Below are 27,537 nucleotides of genomic sequence, written 5' to 3'. Positions count from 1 at the left end.
GAGATGTCAAGCGCATTGGACATGAAAAGTGCCCGATAAAAGCCATTTCTGTACGTTTCTCTTAGTGTCGGGGCTCCTATTGAATGTAAAGGAGGCAACGTGCTCAGCCAGCCGACTCAGCGCTTATTTAACGCAGGTGTCTCAGAGCGGTGTGTCCAAGCGGCAGTAAAAGAGGAGAATTCTGCCGGCGCCGTGGCTTAGTTGGTTAAAGTACCTGTCTAGTTAACGAAAATCCTGGCTCCAAATCCCAGCAGCCCATCGCCTGTGTTGCACTGGACACCCTGTAAATCATCAAAAGCACATCGAGCTCCTTGGTAATGAAATTGCTGGATAAAAGCCACTTCACATCCTTTCTCAACTTGCTCAGCGACCAGGCTCACCGCACACCGAACGAAGATGTGACAGAGAGGTGTGTCCAAGTGGCTTTAAAAGGGCAGCGCTTCGCCAGCGCCGTGGCTTAGTTGGTTAAAGCGCCTGTCTAGTAAACAGGAGATCCTGGGTTCAAATCCCAGCGGTGCCTGTCTTCGCGCACCGTTTATTGTTATAGACAACATGCTTCTGCATTATGTTTAAAGGAAGTGTTCATTTCGTTTTTGGCACAACTTGTTTTTTAAGAAATCCACACATTGCGAAAGATGAAATGCTCATCTTTCGTATCAATGCAAAAGAATTACTGCCAGCTGGCAAGAAAATGACAACGATTTTTTTTTACTTTAGCCAAAAATCTGTGAATGTAGAAAAAATACGACATGTGTCAGTTTCTATGGCACACTCAATCAGGGTGTCCTTCAGTTAATCACAACGTTGGTAGATCAAACGCACCCAGAGACACACTTCGAATTAATCCGATCTAACCATTACCTTCTCTAAATGTGATTGAGGTTCTTTCCACGTCCTTAGCCGTCTTTTAAACTTTTGACACGAGTCAAACTACAAGTAAATAGTTGAGTCCCTAAGTCAATATCACCGGGAATGTGAATATAAATGTAAAAATCAATATTTCTGCTGTCTCCTGAGAAACACAAGTATAGAGTCAAAACACAATAAATAATGCTAAAAAACTATTCAGTTAACACCCAGATGTGACAAAACACATTTAAGACTTATATCCCCTTTAAATATGTATTTCCTTAATATCAGTTCTCTTCCCTCCCCAGGATACATGCAAATTCACTATCGTATATTAAAGGCTGTGTGTAAGTCTTACATGTCTTCTGTCACATCTGGGTGTTAAATTAATAGATGTGTTGTGTTATTTAATATGATTTGACTCCACGCTTGTGTTTCTCGGGAGACAGCAAAAATATTGGGGTTTTGTGGCTACAGAAAATAATGTGAACTCTACAGGCAAAAGTAAGGTTACCTTAAAGAAACAAAAACTTATTGTCACCCTTTTCAACGTGATTTTTTAAGACATTTGTTCGGAATAATATATCTTCTGGTGTCTGTGGCTGTTGTCCTACAATAACGGTGGTGAAATAGCAGGAATGTGCGGAAAGAATCGGAGATAGAACAGAAGACTCATCTAGTCGATAGTAAAGTTGTGTAGGACCGCACGCACTTCGATGTCAGTGTTGAGTAGTGTGGTTTAAAAGATTTTTCACGAACCACGAAGGAGTAGAAACCTAAAGTCTTCTGATCCGTAATCAGACACGTTATCCATTGTGCCATTGGCGTTTGTATTGCATTCCTATACAGCACCACAATGAGTTCAGAGCCGCTACTAGTAATACATCGCCCCGGTCAAAATTTTCTCAATTAGATTCATGTGTTTTGTACGTGTGTCTAATTACTACGTCTTTCATTATGTCTGGTTTAAAATAATGTATCTTAAAAACAGACAAAGGGTTTATGAGTCTCCCTGAAATTCACACACGAAGAATAAAAAATATCGCGTTTAAAAAGAATACAGAGATGCCGGCGATAGAAAACGGAGCGTCTTAAGTGCGCGCTATCACTAAACTAAACTCCCGATCTGTAAGTTTGTCGGCGGCTTTTTAATTGTGTTAGGAAGAGCAAACAGTCCACAGTGTACATTTTAAAGGTCTAAGCAGAACAATCAGACGTGAGGATTATTCAGAACAGGAGCCTGTACTTCTTTGTATACTGAGCTTTCGGGTGAACGTCAAAGTGAAAGACAAAATCGCAATTTTCACTTTTTGATTAAGGAACAAGAAAACACCATCCTTTGAGCTGGATTCAAACCAAGGACATAAGAAATTCCCACTGTTTTTGTCTACAGTCTTAAGATCTAGCAACTGAGCTATCCAGAGGTCGGAAAATAAACGTTTTGTCACACGTGTAGCCCGATGTAGTGTAGTGTTCCTCTTTATTTAAATCCCAGTTCGACATCAAAATACTCACTCCCATAGTCTCGTTTAGTAGAAGAAATGGACCAGGCTTCTACTCTATAAACGTCCGGAGTTCTTATAAAACATTTGAAGGGATATCAGTGCAGGCGGAAATTGACTCTTTTTCTAGTGGGATCAGGATCACATAAAACCTTTCTTTTGGATTGAGAAGAGGATCATGGTGACACTCAGAACATACTAACCTTTGCTTCTTTCGAGGACGAACGGATGATTGAGCTGCGAACATCGGTTCAAATCAAATCTCTCCAACTGCAGTTGCTTCTTTGTGAGTTTCTTCAAGTCTTTCAACTGAACGTCAATATCGAGGTTATATTGATGGTAAAATCTTACGGATTTTGGTTTCCTTTTGATCGAAATTGTATTAAAATTCGAGCTTCTTTCACAGTTGTATAATACTTTCCCCTGCATCCTCAGACAAAAATTCTAAATACCACAAAGTTACAATATATGGAATAGCATTTATTTTTAAATGTTTTTTAAAATTTGCAGTTATTTAGAGCTACATTTAGTGCTAGGTAAGATAGCATTGCTAATATTGATAGGATATAAATGTACGATGAATTTATGAGCTAAAAGGTGTACGCAGGTGCCTTTTGCGTAATTTAATCAAAGACAATAAATAACTTTCACTCAGACGTTGATCAGAAGCTCAATAAACGACGAAGCAGAGGCTCCTGTTCCAAATTCCCCTCACGTCTGATGGTCGTGTTCTGATCAAGATCAATCTAAATTGGTACAAGGGATTTAAACAATTCTGGTCTTTCAGGGACTGCTCCGTCTGCTTTGTAATTCAAAAATAGATACAAATGTCAAGTTTTTTGTAGATAAAGTGTTGTCTGTTTTCAAAAGTTAGGTACTGACTTTATGATTTGGTTTTGATTTTGAATCGTTATATTATTAAGTTTGTGCTTTTTCTGTTTTTATCGTATTGTGAACTTATTTTTTAAACAAATGCTTACAAAGGCAAACAGGGCACACAGTACAAGCTACTGTGCACTTTTGGGAGTATACCAGGTTCGATATAAAATCGCAAAAATGTAAAAGGAGAATATACCCCAGACTGCGTGTAAAGTCCTTCTTGAGGTATGCTTTCAAAATAGCTGCACCAGGCACTTGGACACAGATAAACACAGGGATTTAAAATTCAGGAATAGGAATGGTCAATTGCTTACAGTTGGGTTTTTTACGTTTCGTATTTAGCGATTTGTGTATAAATCTTTTAACAATTCATTAAAATGCTAACAATATGTAAAATAAAAACAACAGCACTGTTAAATGCCGGGGAGACGGGCAGTTTTTTTTTTACAATCAGATTCCAATCTCTAATGCTGTGTTTGAGAGCTGTGTGTGAGAGCTTACTGTACATAACTTTCCTTTTCTCACATTTTCTGACAACTATTCCAAAGGGGCACCCTGTCAAGATATGAATCGCTCTTGAATCAGAGCTGGGTGACACGGGCTTCTGTTCTGATATGGTTGTACGAGAAGCAGGAGGAATTGCTTCACTCGTATGAAGCATGAGCTGAATCAGGAGTGAGACGTTTTGTGTGTTTGTGCATATGTCAACGCCTGACCTACATCGTAAAACTAAAACTAAATTAAAAACTAACATTAAGTTGTCAGAGACATTCATTTATATACAAACAAGGGACAGACAAAGTAATAATTCTTCATTAACTTGTCCTACACTGATCAGACTATTTGAAATTGTCTGATTCAGCCTGTGCAGTTCGTGCTAATTAGAACAACGCCAGTACTGAACCCTCATCACCGAACTGACTACTTGGCACAAGTTCAGCTGCTAAGTTCAGCTGCTCGCCAACTTTGTTACCACAGCTGTGTGTTAAGCTTTGTGTTAAGTAGTCTGCAGCTTCGTGCAAAACAGTTTGGCAGTTCATTGCAATTTACCCAACGTGTTTTCTATAGCTTTCAGCTGCAGTTAATTTACATAAAGAAAATCTACTACTGAGGACTCTGATTGGTTTAAAAGCAACATGAGCCAGACAGGAGTCAAACCTACAATCTTCTGATCCAAAGTCTGATGCATTATACATTACGCCACTGGCCCTAATCTTATGGTGCTCAACTGCACCATAGTGACCTCAGTGCCACTACTAGTAATACATCGCCCCCGTCCATAATTTCTAAGTAAAAACAACGTTTTCTATACTTGTCTGTTTAAAAATATTATATCTTTAAATAAGACAAAGGGTTTGTGTGTCGCGCTAAAGTTTCGATTCATTTCAAATGCAAAGAAAAACCATTTTCTTCCAAGAAATAATAAATTTGTCTCATCCTCAATACTATAATCCTCTCTTGTAGTAGTAAAGCATTTTGAGTTCAACCGAACAATATATTAAAGGAACAAGTAATAGGTTTATTCCATGCTGAAAAGAGAAGAGAGAAAACACAACGTTTCAGCTATACAATTAACATAATGTTCTCCTGAATAACTACTCGAAAGAAGCCACAGCTCAGGTTTTAGAGAGATTTGAAATCAGATCGATGGATTTAGAGTCCAGACTGCGAACCGACAGCTGACACATGTCTTTTACAGAACCGTTTTGATTTTTTCTACTTTGTCCCCGTGAAGTCATTGTCCTGCTCGCAACCGAGCCCAACACACGGTAATGTCTGGTTTCTGTCGCTGGGTGCTCACCCTGCGGTCCATATGGGTCCTAATGCCCCAGTATAATGACGGGGACACTAAACTGTAAACAGGTGCCGTCCGTCTGCTGAGAAGTAAAACTGAGGTCCTGACTCTCTCTGGCCTTTAAAAATCCCAGGTCGCCTCTTGAAAGAGTAGGGGTGTAACCCCGGCATCCTGGCCCAATATTCCATTGGCCCTTACCAGTCATGGCCTCCTAATAATCCCCTTCTATGAACTGGCTTCATTACTCTGCTCTCCTCCCCACTGATTGTTGATGTGTGGTGAGCATTTTGGCACAGTATGGCTGCCGTTGCATCATCCAGGTGGGGCTGCACATTGGTGGCGGTAGTGGGATTCCCCATTACCTGTAAAGTGCTTTGAGTGGAGAGTCTAGAAAAGCGCTATATAAGTGTAAGCGATTATAATAATAATTATTATTATTATTATTATGTAAATTGCAATAAAAATAAAATATTTGATTCAAAATCGATTAATGTAAAAACTGATAAAGCTAATGCTTTTTTCAGGGCTATATCTACTTTAAAAAAAAAAGAGAAGTCTGTCTCGATTGTGAAATTTGTAGAAGGTGCACAAGCAGTTGCCTTTACATCTCCAGCTTCAGTCTCGTCTGTAGCTGCGAGAAGGTTAAAAGCACACAAGTGATCTGTAGACGATGTTCGGGAAAGAGATAATTCTGTTTTCAGCACAGGGAGTGAGAATGAGCTCAGTCCGGCTCCCAGCAGAATCCATCCTGGTTTGGTTACTGTTAGACTGTGCGTCTGAGGCTCTTTGGATCGCAACGTGAAAGAAAACAATTGCTCACATCGAGAGGAAGGGAAGATCAAAAGTTTAAAAAATCAGAACCAAAGATTTGGATCCAAGGCCTCATACTTATCAAATTATTTAAATAATAGTTATTAAAATATCAGATTGTGTTTCTGCAAAATTTCATGCACAGTATGCCATTTTTATCTAAAAATAAAACAACAGCCACAACAAGGGCTTTACACGCAGTCTGGGGTATTTTCCCCTTTTATATTTTTGCCACTTTATATCGAACCTGTTATACTCCCAAAAGTGCACAGTAGATTGTACTTAATAAAAATGTACAATTCACCGCTGGTATAAACAGCGTGCCGTGTCTGCCATTATAAGCATTTGTTTAAAAAATAAGTCCACAATACGATAAAAACACAGAAAGCACAAAGTTAATAATTCAACGATACAAAATCAATACCAAATCATAAAGCCAATTAAGCAGCTATCCTTTGAAAACAGAGAACACCTTTATATCTACAAAAACTTGACATTTGCATTACAAAATGTAGTTTTGAATTACAAAGCAGACAGAGTAGTCCCTTAATTCATAGATCAGATCTTGGCCAAAACAAGACAATCAGACGGGAGCTGAATTCGGAACAGGAGCCTCTGCTTCGTCGTTTATTGAGCTTTTGATCAATGACTGAATTAAACAGATTCACTATTTTAACTCTTTGATTAAAATACACAAAAAGCACCTTCCTTCAAGCCAGAGTCGAAGCAACAACCTAAGAATTCCCAAGTGTTTCCATTACAGTTCCACAAGAAGACTTATTAAAAGAAACATTGTTTTCCTTGCGGTTTCTCCTGTATTTCACTGGCTGGAGACCCTGTGTCCGGGCTCAGCGGTTATATAAGAAAAGACACAGGCGCGGTTCATGGTTCTGCGCTCCCCGTGTGGAATGCGCGTCTCATTTCTCCTTTAATACCTTCATACACTCCTCTCAAACCACAGCAAATTCTCGGAATATTTCGGTTTTACCTATTTCACAGGTAGCGGGTCTTTCTTTCCGAGATCACAGGTAGAAACAATAAACAAGCTGAAAACAGGAAGGTATTCCTGATCGTAGGCGAAGATGTGCAAAAATAAATTTCCTAAAATCCAATAAGGTCCAGTCACGTTCAGGTACTATTCTGATGTAGATGAATATTTTTGGCACAGCTGTTACAACAAACAGGCAAATAAACTTTTTTTATTATTCCATTCGAGCTGTAGTTTTGAAAATGTTTTTTTCCATTCATTAAATAATACAAAACACAAACCCACCATAAACGTCTGACCATTGATATTCCTGAATTATAAGATCGTACACACATACCGCGAAATTCGTGCAAGAGTCAAAGCTGGTAGGCAGTTCAACGAATATGATGCCTTTCAGGGGCCAAGTATTAGACACGCGTTATCGTGCAGAGCTTAGTTTTCCTCTAACGCAGTCTTTGTCTCGGACCACCCCTCTTGGCACATTAGCCCTTTAATTTTCGATTTTCTGTATAGAACACCGCATATCTTGAGGAAGTCTGTCAAGCAAAGACTGCTGGATAATTGAGGTGCAAACATTGGTTCAAAATCAACATCCTCTGCTATTGCCGTTGATTCTTTGAGAGTTTCTTCAAGTTCTTCATCTGACCTTCAATATCGAGGGATATTGAGCATAATACTGTACTATTTGTAGCTTTCTTTTGATCGCCCGTTTTATTAAAATGCCAGCCTCTTTTACAATTATTTAGATGTTTGGCAAGGTGTAATAGCCCCCCTCGCATCCTCAGCTATAATATTTTAAAAGTACAACAAAATTACATTATATTGAACAGCGTTTATGTTAACATTTATATTCAAATTAAAGTAAATATACGAAAATATTAAAATACAACTTCGGCGATCTGTCGTTTTTGCTTGTCAAGTTCTCAATTTTGCGTTGTATTTTAAATTACTTTAGCTGAAGATGCAACGGGAGTAGAAGTGAATTCTCCCGCCACCCACTGGAACATATAATTCCATGGGTGAATACTAACTGCTCGCAAGTTGCCAATATCGGAAATTATTGGAAATTCCCGGTAATGTTGACTCTGGTACTCAATTGTTTACTACTGCAAATATCAAAATAGTTCAGGTTTTGCGGAACAATTAAATTTTTGCGGTGATGATGTTTTCTTTGGGTATAGGAAGAAGTGCGTCCCTGGGTGGGATCAAAAAACCCACCTGGGGGTTAATAGCTGAACACGCTAACCGATTGCACCACAGAAATGCTTACACCTTGATTTTTTTTCATTTACATACTTTTGGTGAACAAAAAAATTCGCTCGCATTTCATCTTTCGCAAGCTATATGATTTAAAAAAAACAAGTTATTCTTCAATGGAAATGAATAAACGCATTAAACCAAATCAAGACTTCTTTGAGTGTCCCAAATTACATGTTCTGTAAAACAAGACAGGAAAAAAAGGTACCACTGGAATTCGGATCCAGGATCTCCTCTTTATGAAATAGGTGTTTTAACCAGCTTTACCACAGCACCGGCAGAACACTATTCTTATACAGGTGGGTACCCACCCTCAAACCTTTGTTCTCCCGCTACTTTACCTTTGCCTACTGCCCTGTCTCTCTCACACCTGAAGAAGGCTCCACGGCCGAAACGTTGTGTTCTCTTTCTTCTTTTTTTCAGCATGGAATAAACCTATTACCTATTCTTATACAGCCGCTTGGACACACCGCTCTGAGACATCTGAGGTCGATGTGCTGAGCCTGGTCGCAGAGCAAAATCCCGCCCAAGGGGGAGGGCACTTTCGTGAGGAGGTGGCCGAGTGGTTAAGGCGATGGACTGCTAATCCATTGTGCTTTGCATGCGTGGGTTCGAATCCCATCCTCGTCGGTTTATGTTTTCGACTTGTGATCTGTTTCTAAGTCGGACTTGCTTTCTTTAGCTACTGTAGTAGAGCAGTAATATTTCTAGCGTTGGCTGAACATGGCTTACAGCAGTAGCTGACAGATATAGTCTCTTAATATTTAGGTTAAATTTATGCTTTGTACTGCTTTCACCTGATATTAATAGTAGTCCTGATGAACGATTTAGGGACATGGCGCATCTTGAAAATGTTCTTGTTAATTTCAGTTTGGAAAAAATGCACTCACCAGAAGCAGAAACTGGTCGTATCTGCAAAATGCGCAATGCAATAGCATGTCTTGTCTTGCTATGAGTCCTTATCTGTTACAGGAGGTGTTGTAGGACTTTTTTAGCTAGAAAAAGCTATCAATTCATCTTACATTTCTACTCCATCAATATTAGCAATGTTATCTTTACTAAGCTCTAAATAAACGCAAATTTTAAAATACATTTTAAAATAAATGCTATTCCATATATTGTAACTTTTTGGTATTTAGAATTTTTATCTGATGATGCAAGGGAAAGTATTATACAAATGTGAAAGAGGCTTGTATTTTAATACAATTTTCCATCAAAAGAAAACCAAAATCCGTATGATATTACCGTCAATATCACTTGATATCAACGTTCAGTTGAAAGGTTTGAAGAAACTCTCAAACAAGCAACTGCAGTAGCAGAGAGTTTTGATTTGAACCGATGCTTGCAGCTCAATACTCCATTCGTCCTCGAAAGAAGCAAAGACAAGTATGTTTTGAGTGTCTGCATGATCCTCTTCTCAGTCCAAAAGAAAGGTTTTATATGATCTTGATCCCACTAGAAAAAGGGTCAATTTCCGCCTGCACTGATGTCCCTTCAAACGTTTTATAAGAACTCTGGACGTTCATAGAGTAGAAGCCTGGTCCATTTCTTCTTCTGAACGAGACTATGGGAGTGAGTATTTTGATGTCGAACTGGGATTTAAATAAAGAGGAACACTACACTACATTGGACTACACGTGTGACAAAGCGTTTACTTTTCGACCTCCCGATAGCTCAGTTGCTAGATCTTAAGACTGTAGAAAAAACAGCGAGTATTTCTTATGTCCCTGGTCCGAATCCAGTTTGAAGGATGGTGTTTTCTTGTTCCTTAATCAAAAAGTGAAAATTGCGAATTTGTGTTTCACTTTGACGTTCACCCGAAAGCTCAGTATACAAAGAAGTACAGGCTCCTGTTCTGAATAATCCTCACGTCTGATTGTTTTGCTTAGACCTTTAAAATGTACACTGAGGACTGTTTGCTCTTCCTAACACAACTAAAAAGCCGCCGACAAACTTACAGATCGGGAGTTTAGTTCAGTGATAGCGCGCACTTAAGACGCTCCGTTTTCTATCGCCGGCATCTCTGTATTCTTTTTAAACGCGATATTTTTTATTCTTCGTGTGTGAATTTCAGTGAGACTCATAAACACTTTGTCTGTTTTAAAGATACATTATTTTAAACCAGACATAATGAAAGACGTAGTAACTAGACACACGTACAAACCACATGAATAGTAGCGGCTCTGAACTCAATGTGGTGCTGTATGGGAATGCAATACAAACGCCAATGGCACAATGGATAACGTGTCTGATTATGGATCAGAAGACTGTAGGTTTCTACTCCTTCCTGGTTTGTGAAAAAAGCTTTTAAACCACACTACTCAACACTGACATCGTAGTGTGTGCGGTCCTACACAACCTTACTATGGACTAGATGAGTCTTCTGTTCCATCTACCGGTCTTTCACCGGGGTAAAGTTAGCTCGAAGTTCGAAAACGATTTTGGCACGCCTGTAGCGCTTTCAGGAAACCTCTTAGAGTTGCGAGAATGCTTGTTTTGTGTATAAAATACATTGTGAATGCTTTCTCAGCCTTTACTTTTTCGTTTTTATGACATTTTTTTGACCAAGCACGAATATTCTTTTGTCCAGATCTTCGCAATGGAAGCACAGAACGCCGTCAAACCAAATGCATTTTAAAGACCACGACTTGTGGATATTTCCACAGCCTTTACATCAAACTATCAGTGAGCTAATTATCTTTTTTTAAACCTCCGGTTTTGCATCGATGCGTAATTACGCACGAACTGGAACCCGGGGGACCGCTGTGTGCACACGTTCACAACGCGAGAAATACTGTTCAATACGGCTTCATGCGAAAAACCCGTATATGACCATAGGAAGCAGAACAGCGCGGTCTCCAATTACCCAGACTGTAAGCACGGGAATAAAGCTTTGTTTGATTTCTGAAACCCTTCCTTTACGCCCTGTTTTCATTCAGGTAAGGGTCAACTATATTGACAATACTACTTACAGCAGGAAGATTAAAATATTCTTTACTCAGCGGCTTATTAAAAACAGCTCCCATGATGTTCATCCCGACTTTTTACACAGAACACTGACACAGCTTTGTGTTCTGAATCTCTTTTTCTCTTGCTTTTATTTAACGTGGCACAATGCACTGGGATAGGGGTATTCTGTTCACAAACCAATAGCTTTTAAACCACAGCACCCACAATGCTGCAGATAAGTGTTTTGCACACTAAGCAGGTCATCTGACTATTCCCAGCTTTGTTTTGGGTTATGGAACCTTTATTTTTTTATGAGTTTCTGAAGATAACACTACAGGTAACACACTGGGATAGGTGGGTCTTCTTCATGGCTCAATAGCATTTCAAATATAGCAGCCACACTGCTGTACCCAAGTGTTTTACACACCAGACAGGCCCCCGAACCTCATCCAACCTTACTGTGGCTGTGGCCCCTTTCTTTATTTTTTTATGATTTTCTGAAGATAACACTACAGGTAACACAGTGCGATAGGTGGGTTGACTTCATGGCTCAATAGCATTTCAAATACAACAGCCACACTGCTGTACCCAAGTGTTTTACACACCAGACAGGCCCCCGAACCTCATCCAACCTTGCTGTGGCTGTGGCACCTTTCTTTATTTTGTAATGAGTTTCTGAAGATAACACTACAGGTAATACACTGGGACAGGTGGGTCGTCTTCATGGCTCAATAGCATTTCAAATACAGCAGCCACACTGCTGTACCCAAGTGTTTTACACACCAGACAAGCCCCCGAACCTCATCCAACCTTGCTGTGGCTGTGGCCCCTTTCTTTATTTTGTAATGAGTTTCTGAAGATAACACTACAGGTAATACACTGGGACAGGTGGGTCGTCTTCATGGCTCAATAGCATTTCAAATACAGCAGCCACACTGCTGTACCCAAGTGTTTTACACACCAGACAGGCCCCCGAACCTCATCCAACCTTGCTGTGGCTGTGGCCCCTTTCTTTATTTTGTAATGAGTTTCTGAAGATAACACTACAGGTAATACACTGGGACAGGTGGGTCGTCTTCATGGCTCAATAGCATTTCAAATACAGCAGCCACACTGCTGTACCCAAGTGTTTTACACACCAGACAGGCCCCCGAACCTCATCCAACCTTGCTGTGGCTGTGGCCCCTTTCTTTATTTTGTAATGAGTTTCTGAAGATAACACTACAGGTAACACAGTGTGATAGGTGGGTTGACTTCATGGCTCAATAGCATTTCAAATACAGCAGCCACACTGCTGTACCCAAGTGTTTTACACACCAGACAGGCACTGAACCTCATCCAACCTTACTGTGGCTGTGGCCCCTTTCTTTATTTTTTTATGATTTTCTGAAGATAACACTACAGGTAATACACTGGGACAGGTGGGTCGTCTTCATGGCTCAAAAGCATTTCAAATACAACAGCCACACTGCAGAAACCAAGTGTTTTACACATCAGATAGGCCCCCGAACCTCATCCAACCTTGCTGTGGCTGTGGCCCCTTTCTTTATTTTTTTATGATTTTCTGAAGATAACACTACAGGTAACACAGTGCGATAAGTGGGTTGACTTCATGGCTCAATAGCATTTCAAATACAGCAGCCACACTACTGTACCCAAGTGTTTTACACACCAGACAGGCAACCTCATACAATCTTGGTGTGGCTGTGGCCCCTTTCTTTATTTTTTTATGATTTTTTTCAATGTACCACCATTAGACAGGCGGTACATGGGGATAGGGAGGTGCTATTTACGAGTCAATAGCTCTTCAAGCACAACAGCCACAGTGCTGCAACCAGGTGTTTTACACCAGACATTTCCCCTAACCTTATACAACCTTGCTTTGAGTTGTGGAACATTTCTTTATTTTTTAATGTTTTTTTTTTACTGTAATCAAGTGTTGTGCTCACTAGGCAGGCCTCCTGACCTTTCACAGTCATGCTTTGTTGTGTGCAATTTTAATTATCTTTTTAGGATTTTTTGAACATGGCAACTTCCACCGAGACGGGTGGGGGGTGTGGGGGTGCTCTTCAATAGCTTTTTCATCTATACACACAAACGGATGTAACCAAGACACTCAGAACCTGTCACGCAGGTGCTGACTGCTGAGGATAGGGATCCAATGCGGTGCCCTTGGTAGGGTTGGCGCGAGACGCAGGCGTAGTCGGAGTAAACAGGCAGGGGCCTGAGTCTGGGAAGGCGTAGTACAGGCGTAGGCACAGAATCGACAGGCGAAGGTGTAGTCGAGGGACTGGCAGGGGTCCGAGTCCGGGAAGGCGTAGTACAGGCATAGGCACAGAATCGACAGGCGAAGGCGTAGTCGAGGGACTGTCAGGGGTCGGAGTCCGGGAAGGCGTAGAAGTTGCGTCGGTAGGCAGAGGCGTAAACGAAGAGACAGGCTGGGGTCAGAATCCGAGAAAGCGTAAAACAGGCGAAGGTACAAAATCGAGTGGCTAAAGCGGTTGTCGGAAAAGTGGGGTCGAGGTCCAGGGGAGAAGTCATAGTAAGGCAAAGGCGTAGTTAGTAGGTAAGCTCAGGGAGAGAAACTCAATCGTGAGCAATGACCGGGGGACAGATGAGGGTTTAAGTAGAGGACTGATTGACGCGTGCACGTTTGGTATGGGGAGAGCTCGAGGGAATGCGGGAGCGCTTGCCTGCGTGAGGGAGATTCATGACAGAACCAACAGAATCAACCTGAACTCATAGAAAAACAAGAATGCCCCTGAGACACCTGCACCCCCCTCCTGGACCACTCTGGTATCAACACCCCCAAACCCATCCATACCAGCTAACAAGACTCAGAATCGGTGCAACCCTCCAACCTGGACCAAGAGCAGGATGGGACAAGAACCTGCACCACACTATGTACACAGGTTTGTATTTTTGGCTGAAGATGAAAATGTCTAACATAGATTGTTTTGGTTCTAGCAAACAATAAAAATAGTTGTTAAAATCCAAACACACATAATGAGATCACTCTCTGTCAGTATGTGTAACATTCTGGGTCTGGGCTCCTCTGTATTTGGGCTAAAGAGAGTTCAACAACATAATTAAATGCACTGACATCATAATCTGACAAGATCCATTGTTTAGGGGAGACTTGACCACCCACTGTCCCCCTGGTATCGTGAAGCTCATTGTCTTTTAGCTTTCCAAAACCAGAATCACTTGGGACTCCGGGGGGATCGGTGTATGCAAAATATGAATTCCTTATGCAAGAAATTGTATATGGTCAATATAGCGATCATATCTTATCAGCAGATGGTAATCTCCAAGGAACAAGTAATAGGTTTATTCCACGCTGAAAAATGATCAAATGATTGATGAACCCAAGTGATTTGAAAGAAATGTTAAACAACTCAAAGCGAGGTTGTATAAGGTTAGGAGAGCTGTCTGGTGTGTAAAACACCTGGTTGCAGCACTGTGGCTGTTGTGCTTGAAGAGCTATTGACTCGTAAATAGCACCCCCCTATCCCCATGTACCGCCTGTCTAATGGTGCCACATTGAAAAAATCATAAAAAAATAAAGAAAGGGGCCACAGCCACAGCAAGGTTGGATGAGGTTGGGGGGCCTGTGTAAAACACTTGGGTACAGCAGTGTGGCTGCTGTATTTGAAATGCTATTGAGCCATGAAGAAGACCCACCTATCCCAGTGTATTACCTGTAATGTTATCTTCAGAAAATCCTAAAAAATATAAATAAAGGTTCCACAACCCAAAACAAAGCTGGGAAAAGTCAGAGGACCTGCTTAGTGTGCAAAACACTTGGAGCATTGTGGGTGCTGTGGTTTAAATGCTATTGGTTTGTGAACAGAATACCCCTATCCCAGTGCATTGTGCCACATTAAATAAAAGCACGAGAAAAAGAGATTCAGAACACAAAGCTGTGTCAGTGTTCTGCGTAAAAAGTCGGTTTGAACATCATGGGAGCTGTTTTTAATAAGCTGCTGAGAAAAGAATATTTTAATCTTCCTGCTGTCAGTAGTATTGTGAATATAGTTGATCCTTACCTGAATGAAAACAGGATGTAAAGGAAGGGTTTCAGAAATCAAACAAAGCTTTATTCCCGTGCTTACAGTCTGGGTAATTGGAGACTGCGCCGTTCTGCTTCCTATGGTCATATACGGGTTTTTCGCATGAAGCCGTATTGAACAGTATTTCTCGCGTTGTGAACGTGTGCACACAGCGGTCCCCCGGGTTCCAGTTCGTGCATAATTACCCATCGATGAAAAACCGGAGGTTTAAAAAAGATAATTAGCTCACTGATAGTTTAATGTAAAGGCTGTGGAAATATCCACGAGTCGTGGTCTTTAAAATGCTTTTGGTTTGAAGGCGTTCTGTGCTTCCATTGCGGAGATCTGGACAAAAGAATATTCGTGCTTGGTCAAAAAATGTCATAAAAACGAAAAAGTAAAGGCTGAGAAAGCATCCACAATGTATTTTATACACAAAGCAAGTGTTTTTGTAACTCTAAGAGATTTTGTTAAAGCGCTACAGGCGTGCCAAAATCGTTTTCGAACTTCAAGCTAACTTTACCCCGGTTGTTTTGCACATGTCGAACTATACACATAAACATTGAGCTCCTGAGTCAGTATCACCGGGGATGTCCAATAAAGACGAACATTAGTAGCTTCAAGGAAACTTGGCACATGGCACACTTTTTACTGTATGTATCGTGTGTGCAGCAACTAGGAGTATACGGCAGTCTGCACAGTGTACGAAGTATTAAAGTAAATTATTTTCGCAGTAATTAATTTACACGTGTATAAAAAATATAGTAAATATAATAAATTAATTACTGCGAAAATAATTTACTTTGTACACTGTGCAGAGTGCCGTATACTCCTAGTTGCGGCACACATGATACATACAGTAAAAAGCCTCAGGCACTGTGTTAGATGTGTTTTCGACGTTATATATGCGTTTATTCATGTCGTCGATTTTACGGTTGCAATTCGACGTTGATTATACGTCGAGGCGACGTATATATACGTATAGCCGTATTTTCGCCGTAAATATACGTATATTCGACGAATCAATGCCCACAGCTTGGCATACAAGGGTTTTGCTGAGGGGGTCTTGCCACCTGCCCGAAAAAAAACAGTAAAATGTTTGAGTGCCTATAGAGTTTCTATTTTTATTTTCTTGACAAAAGCTGATACCATTTCCTGGACACCCCGTCCCCCATCAGTGCGCGGTGCCCAGGGAAAAATCTGTAGGGGGGCGTCTGAAATTCTGAGGGGGGGTGATATTTCGGTTGAAACGGAGCTGTACGGTGCAGCTACCCAAATGAAATCTCGCAGCTATGCCATTGATTAGTGCTTCATGATAGAAGATAACGACTAGCAATCTGGTAATTGCGATGAAGTTCAGTTTCACATTTTTCGTCACTCTCACGGTTTGTATTGCCTGGAGCGAAAAGTACCATAAGCGTTCATTTTTGCAGCTACATGGATGTTCTGAATCGTTAAGAAAAAAATGTTGTAAAACCAACAGAAAGCACAGACTGCTATAACTAGTCCTAGTTATATAACGATTTTAAGTATAATGATAAACTACTTCAAGGAATCGGTCCACCTGAGCAAACAGGATCGTAATGTTGACACTCAATAACGACACTGATATGTGCAGTTCCTGGACGGATAGCCCTCCTGCCCATCAAACAGACTGAGTGACTGTTCGTGTCATTTAGTGTTGTCTGAAGTACAACTATTTTTTTAGGGCGCAAATTAAGTTAGGTAAATCTTTTTGCCCAAAACTGAAAGGGCGACATTCCCCCTTCCCCCCGTGATGCCAGGCCTGTCCCCATCCTATTCCATAATGTCATTATATATAATACCATAACAGTGCCCGATCCTTACTAACTGCATGCGTTAAAATTGCACATCAGCTCATAGCAGGGGGCACATAGCCGCGATGTATTATCAATGTTAAATTTCAACCATAATATCGACAACATTAATAAACGCATACGTTGAGAAAATATCGAACCCAGCATATTTTCCGGTTATATACCACAATGCATTGCTAGTATTCGTTGGTCACCATTTTGGACACGTTTTTCAAACGTAGAAGTATATCCGCAAATATCTCAGCAATCCTCTTTTGACGAGTAAGTATGAACAATAATAATACTATCTGAATACATACAGATCTTTCTTAATATTATTTTGATTAAAATAGTACGTGAATAAGCAAAAAAATGGCACATAAAATAGTGTGAATGGGGAAGATGACACAAAATCGTTTTGCCATTTCTCTTATTCTTATTCTATGTTGTACTTTCAAACGTTGGGTACTCTTTAATTAGGACAGACTTTATTGCTCAACTGCTATGATGCAAGCCAAATTTTATACATTTATTTCAGCTTTGAGCTTAGTAAACCGTTCATTTTTTAGATTATACTAAAGAAGATATTAATCATCATTTATTTGGGAAGTAATATTATATAATTTTCTCCTAGCTGCGGTGCTGAAGTCCCACCCTACATCAACAGAAAAAGAAATAAAGAAGCACGCAATGTGTTACTTGAAGAATGCATATGCAAGGCAGGGGGCCAGGAGATCTGGACACTGAAAATAATAGGTTTTTGGTTCTAACTGTTAGGACAATTAGACAGGGTTTGCAAATAGTGGACAAAAATCGTCTTAACTTCCATTGTAATATTTTTTTTTCTTGGAAATATAGAAGTTGTACATTTTAAAATGTATATTTGAATCAAAATGTGGTTTTGAGTTAGTGTGTTAATGTAATTAGTTTTGTGTTTGTCATTACTATACTGTATATTGCCATGTTACCAGAATTAGCTGAAGTTTAAGACTAGTTGTGTTTTTTATGATTATTGCCCATATGTTGATTGTTGATTGATTGTATACAATGTATAATTTGAAATACATATGTTTCAGGTGTGAATGTGTATTTTCAGAATAAATTTCTAAACCAAATCATTGGCTTGGTTTACTTGTTTCTACACCTATAAAATCTATCTTTGATGTATAATAGACCTCTACCCATATTCGTATAATAGACCTCTAAAGTTATCCGTATAATAGACCTCTAACCATATACGTATAATAGTCCTCTAAAGTTATCCGTATAATAGAACTCCAACCATTTATGTATAATGAACGTCTAAACATAGACGTATAATTGACGTATAACTTTAGACGTATATTAGAATTTCATTCTAGACGAATTGTAGACCACATTTAGACGTCTAAGGTATGCGTTTAATAGACGTATATTATACGTCTTTTGCCCACTGGGTCAATTCAGATATTGCTCTGAAAGTATTGGGCAAGCAAGAGTTTGTCTGAATCGAGGGAGATCTACTCATGATCAAGTATTAAACACTTCAGCATTAACTGTTCGAATACCACACTTTGTCTAAACACTGCCGCTTCTTAAGTTAATAAGTAACGGTTTATGAGCACGCATTGTATTGTTAATGCTGTTATTAAAAAAGCTTAAATTCACATAATGGAATTTGGACGGAGCAAAGTAGGCCAATCCCTAGACAACATTGCATACCCACTGATTAGAGCTTAAAACTACAGGAGCAGGAGTAACAATAATAGCAACAACGTGTTTGGAGTTTGGCATTTCTCATTTCTTATGCAGAAACATCGTATCGGAATGAGCTGCCTTAGATAAAAGAGGAATTGGGGCTTCAGATCTTTTTTACAGAGCATTGCGATGTTCTGTTTATGCTGACTACACGCTTTAAATTTGTCATTTACTGCAAGCGTTGCTTTTCCAGGTTTTTCTGAAATTCCTCGCATTTGAGCCAGTACTAAAATATGTAATTCGCGTCGCTGAATACATCGTGGAAACGGTATTTCCAATGGAATGCTGTCACACATGAAACCGTTTTGTTATTCGGTTCTGAAGTTTGAAAATGAAAATGAAACGGGGGTCACTTCATAGGCTTGAAAGAAATCCAAGCAGCATAAGAACCGCCAATTCTCACAAATTGCATGATGCTGCACCTTTCTTCTGCTGCTTTTATAATTCGGGCTTCAACATTTGAATCCATACCTTACTTCTGCTAATCACATTCAATGTTCAGGTAACTTCTCGCTCTTCCTAACACAATTAAAGAACTGGTTACAAACCTGAACGTTCTTCCACGCTCTGCTAGAGTATCCTCTGAGTGGGCTTTATCAATTGGCTCGGATAGGTCATATCAGTGCTCCGTCTCGGGAAAATAATCAGCACTGTCGTTTATTTCTGTGCATATGTACGTGTTTTAAAGCATATAAATTCACGAGTTCATTGATTTCTCCAAATAACAACAATACATTTAACACCGCGGTAAGAATTCCTTCAATCCGATAGTTTTACTCCGAGTTAAAAGCAACACTATATATAATGAGGTGATATTCAAAGATTTCAACGTTCTTATTGAATTGCCTGTTTGAGATATCGCTCAGAATTCCTAAAATGATTTTATAATTCAGTTTTGCTTTACTACTATGATCCGTAATCAGACGCGTTACCCATTGCGCTTCTGGCCCTCGAGTCACATTCTCCAACTCAACCACATTGATCTCAGAGCTGCGACTAGTAATATCGCCCCGGTCAAACTTTTCACATGTGTTCTATGTGTACTTAGACACAACGTCGTTCATTTTGTCTGTTTACGCGTCGTGCTGAAATTCACACACGAGGGAAGTCACACGAAAGAAATCACAGAAAAGATATATCGCTTTAAAAAGAAATCCAAAGTGGAGACACCGACGATTGAAAACGGCTTCATACATGCGATGCATGTGCTCTACCACTGAACTAAACTCCCGATTGGTACTTTTGCTTGCGGTTCTTTAATTGTGTTAGGAAGAGCGAGGAGTTAACTGAACATTTTAAAGGTCGCAGCAAGACAATAAAACACGAGAATTCAGAACACGAGCCTCTTCTTCATCGTATACTGAGCTTTCGATAAACATCTAAGTGAAAGACAAATTCACTTTTTGATTGAAGAACACTTTTATCACATGTTCTGCACTCCTGATGGTGTTTAGTGTTGCTCTTTTCTACACTCATTATTTGAAGATCCCCAGCTAAAATATTCTAAGAAGTACAACTGAATTGGGATGTATTGAATAGTATTTACGTTTACGTTTATATTCACATTCCCGGTGATATTGACTTACTGTAGTTACTCACATATTTACTTCCGTCCAGGAACTGCACATATCAGTGTCGTTATTGAGTGTCAACATTACGATCCTGTTTGCTCAGGTGGACCGATTCCTTGCAGTAGTTTATCATTATACTTAAAATCGTTATATAACTAGGACTTGTTATAGCAGTCTGTGCTTTCTGTTGGTTTTACAACATTTTTTCTTAACGATTCAGAACGTCCATGTAGATGCAAAAATGAATGCTTGTGATACTTTTCGCTCCAGGCAATACAAACCGTGAGTGAAGAAAAATGTGAAACTGAACTTCATCGCAAATACCAGATTGCTAGTCGTTATCTTCTATCATGAAGCACTAATCAATGGCATAACTGCGAGATTTCATTTGGGTAGCTGCACCGAACAGCTCCGTTTCAACCGAAATATCACCCCCCCTCAGAATTTCAGACACCCCCCTACAGATTTTTCCCCGGGCACCGCGCACTGATGGGGGACGGGGTGTCCAGGAAATGGTATCAACTTTTCTCAAGAAAATAAAAATAGGAACTCTATAGGCACTCAAACATTTTACTGTTTTTTTCAGGCAGGTGGCAAGACCCCCTCCGCAAAACCCTTGTATGCCAAGCTGTGGGCATTGATTCGTCGAATATACTGTAGCGTTTGCAAGTTCTTTTCAGAACAAGGACGAGTGGAGACGCAATTAACAAACAAGCATTAGCTTTATTCGTTTTAAACCACACAAAACCAAACACAGGATCTACACACACAGGAGGAGACTGACGGAACACGTACACATATTTAGGGTGGTAATTACCTAACAACACACTACACTTTTACAGGACTACACAGGGCACTAGAATTACTAGGACATTATTTACACAGGTAGGGTCAGCCGCTGGTCATCGTGCTGACCCTCATACTCTCCCCGGCTACCACTCCCAGCATGCCCGGCGGTACTACGAGCGCCTAGGGGCGCTTCCTCCTCACCACCAGGCGAGGGCGTTACACTGCCCCCACCTGAAGCGTCTGGCGTCTCGCCGACGTCGAACACCCCCCTCAGGCTGTACTCGTATTCGGCCATCTGCTGCGGAACCCTGCGTGAGCGCCCGCTGCGCCGTGGTGACGGCTGGCGACCCACGGACGCCCCACTATCGGCCGGCTCCAGCCCCGGCTGCTCCTCTAGAGCCTCCCCACACGGCTCCTCCTCCCGGGCCCGGTAGGGGGCCAGGTGGTCTCGGTGCAGGACCACCACTCTCCCCCGTGTTTGCAACCGGACACGGTAGCAGACCTCGCCCACCACCCCAAGTACCTCAGCAGGCCCCTCCCACGACGGCGCCAGCTTAGGGCTGAGGCCTTTGCGGCGGCGCGGGTTGTACACCCAAACCGAGTCCCCGGGCTGGAAGGCAGGCCCCCTGCAGCGCAGGTCGTAGTACCGCTTCTGCCGGACCCCCGCCTGTGTCAGGTGGGTCCGTGCAAAGCTGTGCACCCGCTGCATCCGCTGCCGCAGGTCCCACTCGTAGTCCGGTCCAGCCGGCGGTGCCGACCCGTCTCCGGGCGGCGGGCCGAAGACCAGGTCCACCGGTGTTCGCATTTCCCGGCCCAGCATGAGCGAGGCCGGGGTGCACCTGGTGGATTCCTGGACCGCGGTTCTGTACGCCCAGAGCGCAAGGGGGAGGTGGCGGTCCCAGTCCCGTTGGTGCCGGGACACCAGAGTGGCCAGCTGGGTGGCGAGCGTCTGATTAAACCGCTCCACCAACCTGTCGCTCTGGGGATGCAGCGGTGTGGTCCGCGTCTTAGTGATCCCCAGGCGCTGGCACACTCTGGCGAAGACCTGGGACTCAAAGTTACGCCCCTGGTCACTGTGTAACTCCTCCGGCACCCCCAGCCTGGCAAACATCCCCTCCAGCAGTGCATCGGCCACCGTGGGGGCACTCTGGTCCGGGAGGGCGTAGGCCTCCGGCCACTTCGTAAAATAAACCATGGCCACCAAGACGTAGTGGTTCCCGGCCTCGGTTCGCGGAAACGGGCCCAAAACGTCCACCCCCACCCGCTCCATAGGAGCCCCCACCTGGTGTTGTTGGAGGGGGGCCCGGGAGCGCTCGGGGGGACCCTTCTGCGCCACGCACACCGCACACGTTCGGCAGTACCGCTCCACGTCCCGGTGGCAAAGACCCCAATAAAAATGGCCTCGGAGACGCTGCAGGGTTTTTTTACCGCCGAAGTGCCCCACGCCCGGCTGGCCGTGCACCGCTCGGAGCACCACCCCGCGGAGCAACCGAGGCACCACCAGCTGCCACCGTACCTCGCCACTGGAGGGTACCCGCCACCCCCGGCGCAGCACCCCGTCCTTTACCTCCAAGGCCTCCCACAGGGCGCAGAGGGCCTTGACGGACTTTGGGTGCGGGGCGAGCTCCTCTCGCATAGGCCGCACTCCTGCTGCCCTCCAGCGGAGCACCGGCCCCACGTCAGGATCAGCTGCCTAACGCTGCGCCAGGTCTGGCAGGCTCACCCCCAGCGGCCCCTCCAGGGCCGTGGCCGCGGTGCTCACCCCCGCCACGGGGCGGACAGCCTCCTCACGCTGCTCCCGCTGGGCGCAGTGGTGGCAGTCCGCGGCCTCGCAGGGGCGCCGCGAGAGAGCGTCGGCATTGAGATGGCGAGACCTCGCACGGTGCACGACAGTGAAGTCGTACTCCTGGAGGATCTCTATCCATCGCGCCATCTGCCCCTCCGACTCCATAAAGTGGAGCAGCCAGGTGAGGGACGCATGGTCGGTCCTCAGCCGGAACCGGGTCCCGAACAGGTACGGCCTGAAGTGGTGGACCGCCGCCATCACCGCTAGCAGCTCGCGACGGGTCACGCAGTAGTTCCGCTCAGGCCTAGTCAAAGCACGACTATAGTATGCCACTACGCGCTCCCCATCCGGCCCCTCCTGCGCCAACACCGCGCCCATCCCCGAGTCACTCGCGTCGGTATCGAGAACATACGGCAACCGCGGGTCGGGGTAGGCCAGCATGGGGGCCCCCACCAGAGCTTCACGCAACCGGCTGAAGGCAGTCTCACAGCCCGAGTCCCAGTCAAAACGGCGGCCCTTGTCGGTGAGGTGGTGCAGCGGGGCAGCGATGCTGGCAAAGTCCCGGACGAACCTCCGGTAGTACGAGGCCAACCCCAGAAAGCTGCGCAGCTCCGCGACGGTGCGTGGAGTCGGCCAGCCCCTCACTGCGGCGACCTGACCTGGGTCCGTAGCCACCCCTCGCGGTCCAACAACATGTCCCAGGAAGGTCACCTCCTGCTGCAGGAGCTTGCACTTGCGGGGGTTGAGCCTCAGGCCAGCACGGCGGATGCAGGCCAGCACCGCCTGGAGGTTTGTCAAGGCCTGGTCGAAGCCCCGGGCATGAACCAGCAGATCGTCCAGGTACAGCACACACTGGTTCCACGGGACAGATGCCAGCACCCTCTCCATCAGCCTCTCGAACGTCGCCGGGGCATTGCACGGGCCAAAAGGCATGACAGTAAACTGCCAGAGGCCCTGGCCGATAGAAAAGGCCGTCTTCGGGCGAGCATCAGGAGCAAGCGGTACCTGCCAGTAGCCGCAGCGGAGGTCCAGGGAGCTGAACCAGGTCGACCCGGTGATGTAGTCTAGGGCGTCATCTATCCTCGGCAAGGGGTAGGAATCTTTCCGGGTGACCTCGTTCAGCTTGCGGTAGTTGACGCAGAACCTCCACGAGCCGTCTTTTTTTTTGACCAGTACGGCTGGCGCCGACCACGGGCTCGCGGAGGGCTCAATCACCTCCGCTGCGGCCATCTCCCGGATCTTTTCCTCGGCGACGGTCCGCTTGGCATGAATCATGCGTCCCGGTGGGATGCGGATGGGCCGAGCGTCGCCGGTGTTGATCTCGTGTTGGACCAGGGCAGTGCGGGTGCAGTCCTCATCTCTCGCCGCAAAGAGGTCTTCGTTCTGGGCGAGTAGCTCCTGGAGCCGCTGCCGCTGGTCCTGATCGAGGCCCTCGCAGCTCCGCTGGTAGAGGTCCTCCACGGCGCGCCTCGCTTCCACGCAACGCTCGGCCCCCGCCGCCGCCGCCGCCTTGTCTGGCCCCCCGGCTGACTCGGGAGCAGGATCCGGCACACTCGCTCCCCGGCTCACAGGCCTGGTCTGCCCCGGCGACTGCCTCCGCCGCCGCCGCCGCCGCCGCCGCCACTGCCTCTTTTTCTCCCGGCTCCGGCAAGCCCGTGTCCCTCGGCCTTCGCCGGGCCTGCCCTCCACCAGGTGAAGCCGCTCCCCCTGCCACACCAACTCCTGCCGGCTCAAGTCCAAACTGGCCCCCACTCGCTGCAGTACGTCCAGCCCCAGAATGCAGTCTTCCAAGGCCTGCTCCAGCGATGTTGGCGCGGCCAGCTGCACGTGGCGCCGCAGCTCCTCGGGTGAGAGGGCCTTGAGAAAGGCCTGGAGAGCCATCTCCCGCTGCGCCTCCCGGGGGAAAGTTGGGTATCCTCGGCGGGCGAGGAACGCGACATCAGCGGCAACCGGGCCCAGTCGCTCTCCTGGTTGGCGCCGCCGCAGGGCCAGCCTCTCCCGCATCAAGTCCGGCGCCTCCTCCACACCGAAGCGCAGCTGGAGAGCCGCTGCCAGCGCCGAGTATTCGCCTCTGTCCTCCTCCGGGACGTCCAGGAGCGCCTGGCAGGCCGCTCCTTCCAGCGCCGCCGCCAGGTGGCCGACCATCTCCGCCTGGCTCCAGCCATTCGTCCGGGCCGCGAGCTGGAACTGCGCCTCGTAGATTTCCCACGGCGCTTCCCCATTGTAGCGACCTGGTCTCACCCGCGCCGATGGGTGTGGGAATCGCTGATCGGCTCCGGCAGGGAGAGTATCCTCTATCTGGGGTGCTCGCTGACCAGGAGTAGCGGCCGGTCGCCCCAATTCTACCGGCGGGACCACTATTGAATAGCCCTGGTAAGGGCTGTGGCCACCTGTCGCACCCAGGAGTTGCTCAGGCTCCCTATGTGCGCTGCCGATGGGTTCTGCGTCTGTCAGCGTCAGCCGGCGCTTAACAGAGTCGGGTACTGTCTGCCACGAGTTGTCCATTCTGCCTGCTTCTGACACCAATGTAGCGTTTGCAGGTTCTTTTCAGAACAAGGACGAGTGGAGACGCAATTAACAAACAAGCATTAGCTTTATTCATTTTAAACCACACACAACCAAACACAGGATCTACACACACATGAGGAGACTGACGGAACACGTACACATATTTAGGGTGGTAATTACCTAACAACACACTACACTTTTACAGGACTACACAGGGCACTAGAATTACTAGGACATTATTTACACAGGTAGGGTCAGCCGCTGGTCATCGTGCTGACCCTCATACTCTCCCCGGCTACCACTCCCAGCATGCCCGGCGGTACTACGAGCGCCTAGGGGCGCTTCCTCCTCACCACCAGGCGAGGGCGTTACAATACGTATATTCACGGTGAAAATACGGCTATACGTATATATACGTCGCCGCGACGTATAATCAACGTCGAATTGCAACCGTAAAATCGATGACATTAATAAACGCATATATAACGTCGAAAACACATCCAACACAGTGCCTGAGGCTTTTTACTGTATGTATCGTGTGTGCCGCAACTAGGAGTATACGGCACTCTGCACAGTGTACGAAGTAAATTATTTTCGCAGTCATTAATTTATTATATTTACTATACACGTGTAAATTAATGACTGCGAAAATAATTTACTTCGTAGACCTGGGCTCGAGCCAATGCAGTGAGGTACGACGTAGGGTGGGAGCGGCGTGGGCACAAGCCCTAGAACCCGAATCCGTTACGATAACAAAAGGACAGACAATGAAATATGGGTTATTTCGAAGTTGCAAATGTGAGATATAAAGTCGCAATTAAGAGATATAAAGTCAGAATTCTGAGTTTTTAAGTTGCAATTCTCAGTTACTAAGTCGGAATTCTGAGATACCATAGCACGTTTTTATTTTTACTCCCTGGCGGAAACGGGCTTCCATTGAAACGGTCAGATTCAGAGCCATTGCAGTTCGTGCTAAGTAGAACAACGCCAGTACTGAACCCCATCTAAAATTTCTAAGTGAGAAACGTGTTTTATACATTTTTATCAGTTTTAAAATATCATCTCTTTAAAACAGACAAAGGGTTTGTGTGTCACTCTGAAATTCTGATTGATTTAGAATTCAAAGAAAAAAATGTTTTCTTCAACAACGCAGTGAAATTATGACATCTTTCACTCTACTTCTCTCTTGTAGTAAAGCAGACCTTGCAGTGTGAGCATTCCAGTCCCTCTTGGAACAGGGAATAATTGCAGCTCCCTGTGCAGCATAAAATTATTTTAGAGCTTTTTTCACTAATAATTGATGCCCTTGCAATTTCGAACCCTTACTTCCTTGAAGTGGAAGTGGTCTGAGTTTTTTCCCTGTGATGTGATTGGGAAAAAAAAGAAGAAATGGGCATGAAACTGGAGCTGTCAGGTCAGTGTGGTGACTTGTATGAAGTCAGTGTGTGTGTGTTTAAAACCAGTGTCTTTAACTTCCTCACTGGTGAGAATATAGTGCAGAGATGCAGAGTGAACTGGGAAAGACTTGGGTGGTGTAGCAACGGGATTCTTTACTGGAATCTGAACTGTTGTTATCTGGTTTTAGTGCTGAAAACATCTGTAATACAGTAACAGTAACAGGACTGAAATTACTGTATTGTTGTCACTACACCTTCTGACCTTTCCCTTTCACAGGATGAGCGATCCCTCCTCAGCAAAGGACTCAGTTTTGTACCAGTTCCCAGGAAGCTGAACATCCCCCAAACCAATGTTGACCTTAACCGCTTTTACCGCAGGATTCGTCTCAGAGCACATTTTGCCGACAATTCCTCTTCACAGGCAGCTGATAACAACCCGGTGATTGATGTCATTAACAACATTAATCCCAAACAGAGCTGTTGGACTCCCCCCTCTGGCCGTTTTCCACCAGTTGATTATTTCATCAACCAATGCACTAATCAAGCTCCCAAGGCACTCTCTATACCCAGTAAACGCAGGTCTAACCTCACCCAAGGAGAAAATCAGGCTCTCCAGTCTCTCCGCAACAGGGATGATGTCGTCATCAAACCAGCGGACAAAGGAAGCGCTGTTGTGGTGTGGCATAAGGATCTATATATCTTTGAAGCCTTTAGACAACTAACTGACACTTCTGCCTACCTCCCTCTCCAACAGGACCCTACCACTGACTACCAAAAGGAAGTGGTATCCACCATTTCTCTTCTTATCAGCAGTAATGACCTCCCCCAGGAGGCGAACCGGCTCATCATGG

General features: G+C 44.4%; 2 non-coding genes across 2 annotated transcripts; both read left to right on the top strand.

Moving 5' to 3' along the window:
• Positions 1-446: 446 nt before the first annotated feature.
• trnat-agu (transfer RNA threonine (anticodon AGU)) lies at positions 447-520 on the top strand. The gene has a single exon. It is a non-coding gene; the product is annotated as a tRNA-Thr (tRNA).
• Positions 521-8,628: 8,108 nt separating this feature from the next.
• Positions 8,629-8,710, top strand: trnas-gcu (transfer RNA serine (anticodon GCU)). The gene has a single exon. It is a non-coding gene; the product is annotated as a tRNA-Ser (tRNA).
• Positions 8,711-27,537: the final 18,827 nt, after the last annotated feature.

The sequence above is a fragment of the Atractosteus spatula genome, chromosome 10 (assembly GCF_055471065.1).
Source record: "Atractosteus spatula isolate fAtrSpa1 chromosome 10, fAtrSpa1.hap1, whole genome shotgun sequence".
NCBI classification, from domain to species: domain Eukaryota; kingdom Metazoa; phylum Chordata; class Actinopteri; order Semionotiformes; family Lepisosteidae; genus Atractosteus; species Atractosteus spatula.
The sequence above is the reverse complement of the archived record's forward strand: the minus strand, read 5'-3'. Positions and strand labels throughout refer to the sequence as shown.